This window comes from Nuphar pumila, chromosome 2 (assembly GCF_984573655.1).
Source record: "Nuphar pumila chromosome 2, dmNupPumi1.hap1.1, whole genome shotgun sequence".
In the NCBI taxonomy this organism is placed as follows: domain Eukaryota; kingdom Viridiplantae; phylum Streptophyta; class Magnoliopsida; order Nymphaeales; family Nymphaeaceae; genus Nuphar; species Nuphar pumila.
The window spans coordinates 126,966,529-126,968,969 of NC_143250.1; the positions used below are offsets into that span (position 1 = coordinate 126,966,529).

The 2,441-nt window shown below is 53.2% G+C and overlaps 1 pseudogene across 1 annotated transcript; it reads left to right on the forward strand.

Moving 5' to 3' along the window:
• The first annotated feature begins 449 nt into the window (after nt 1–449).
• Nucleotides 450–2,161, forward strand: LOC149847046 (arogenate dehydratase 1 pseudogene; annotated as a pseudogene). The gene has a single exon (XR_016430335.1). The product of XR_016430335.1 is annotated as an arogenate dehydratase 1 pseudogene (transcript).
• The last annotated feature ends 280 nt before the right edge of the window (nt 2,162–2,441 follow it).

Here is a 2,441-nt window from a genome sequence, read left to right on the forward strand (position 1 = left end):
CATTAGTCTCAAGACTTTGAAGAAACACCATTCAAAGTATATAAGCAAGGCTCAGATTGCTTACTTGAAACCATCAAAACTGAACTGTACACCAGCTCGTCTTATATATTGCCTTGAAGGGCAGGTTCTGCCCACTACTAATCAGACTAAGCTCGCCCCGTAGGTATGCTTAGGTGAACATCATAACTCTGGTTCTTGGGTACATGGTATTCCCCAACTTTGGTACCATCACAAAGGGCCAAACAAATGCGTGTAGACCACAGAGCCCCCAACAACCGTTGACTGTCTCGATTTCCACCAGTCACGCTTGAGCAATCCTGGACAGACAAATACCAAATCATTTAGGAGAGAAAAAGATGTCTTATTTGACCAACCAAAAATGTACAGTACCGTAATTTAACACACGATCGGCAGATATAAATACCGCTGAGCTAGCTATTTTCCTTCAGTTTGGTACCTGATCTACAAGAAGAAAAGGCGCAAGGAAGGATAAAATAAAAAAGAAAGAAACAAAAGGCAATAAAGCAATGCAGTCGGTGTCCTTCAGCAGTATCGCCATATCTCTGGCCAGCCATCATCATCAGATCTTCACCGGCCACCAACAGAAGAAGGACGCCACCGTTTCCGTCCCTCGGCCAAGGAATCCGATCCACTGCATATACCGCTCACCGGATCCGAGCAGCAGCTTCTCCGGCGGGGTGGGGCCCAGCCGAGCCGACTGGCAGAGCTCCTGCGCCATCCTGGCCAGCCAGGTGGTGTCCCAGCAGCAAGGGATGGTGACGGAGACGGAGACGGGGAGAGAGAGGCTCGACCTCGCCTCGATCAACGACCACCGTTCCCTCGATATCGTGCCCGTCGGCTCCAAGCTCCCCAAGCTGCTGACCATCGCTGACCTGTCCCCAGCGCCGATGCACGGCTCGGAGCTGCGCGTGGCCTACCAGGGCGTCCCAGGCGCCTACAGCGAGGCCGCTGCACAGAAGGCCTACCCCAACTGCGAAGCCATCCCCTGCGACCAGTTCGACGTGGCCTTCCAGGCCGTCGAGCTGTGGCTCGCGGACCGCGCCGTGCTCCCCGTCGAGAACTCCCTCGGCGGCAGCATCCACCGGAACTACGACCTGCTCCTCCGCCACCGCCTCCACATCGTCGGGGAGGTGCAGCTGCCCGTCCACCACTGCCTGCTGGCGCTGCCCGGGGTGCGCAAGGAGTACCTGACCCGGGTGATCAGCCACCCGCAGGCCCTGGCACAGTGCGAGCTCACGCTCACAAAGCTCGGCCTGAACGTTGCCCGCGAGGCCGTCGACGACACGGCCGGGGCCGCCGAGTTCGTGGCGGCCAACGGCCTGCGCGATACGGCGGCCATCGCCAGCTCGCGCGCCGCCGAGCTGTACGGGATGAACGTGCTGGCGGACGGCATCCAGGACGACTCGAGCAACGTGACGCGGTTCGTGATGCTGGCGAGGGAACCCATCGTGCCGAGGACGGACCGGCCCTTCAAGACGAGCATCGTGTTCGCCCACGACAATTGCACCTCCGTGCTGTTCAAGGTGCTCTCGGCCTTCGCCTTCCGCAACATCAGCCTCACCAAGATCGAGTCCCGCCCCCACCGCAATCGTCCCATCCGCCTCGTCGACGACGCCAACGTGGGCACCGCCAAGCACTTCGAGTACATGTTCTACGTCGACTTCGAGGCCTCCATGGCCGACGTCCGCGCTCAGAACGCTCTGGCCGAGGTCCAGGAGTTCACCACCTTCCTCAGAGTCCTCGGCTCCTACCCAATGGACATGACCCCTTGGTGCCCCGACCCAACTCATCATCATCACCATTCCCAGTGAATTAAAATTTTAATATTATACCATCCATCCATCGGTCCTTCCCACCCATGCTTCCTAATCAACCGAACCAATCATATATTTACTACTATATGAACATATACCATTAAAGGTATATGTGCTGCATCGATTCTTCCTTACATTGTCCATGCCGTCGATCAAATTAATTTGATATAGATCGTGTTCACATAATACGCAGCGACGCTGCAACATTGTTGTTAATACTGATCTTGTTGTTTTAGTATTTCCCCCTCTGATTCTGTGGCTGTATATGTACAAGATAGAATTGAGGAAATGAAGAAGCAGAAGACAGTGTGCGAGAACGGCAAAAATGGTTAAACTTTTTTTTTTTTGTTCTGTTTTTCTTTTTTGGGGGATTGGGAAGGTGTAATGAGGTCGAAGACGCTGAAATGAATTAAAAATGCATTCTTTCTTTATTTAGTACCGGTTCACTTATTTATGTCTACCACTTTCTTTTCTTTGTCCACCCACCTCTCAACCCGTCCTAATGAGCAGTTTAGTGTTATTTTTAACTAAGTAAATGATGATCTTACGCCCTTGTTTTATTGGTTGATAATGTGTGCCCAGTAGGGCCGGAAAATGTAGTAAAGT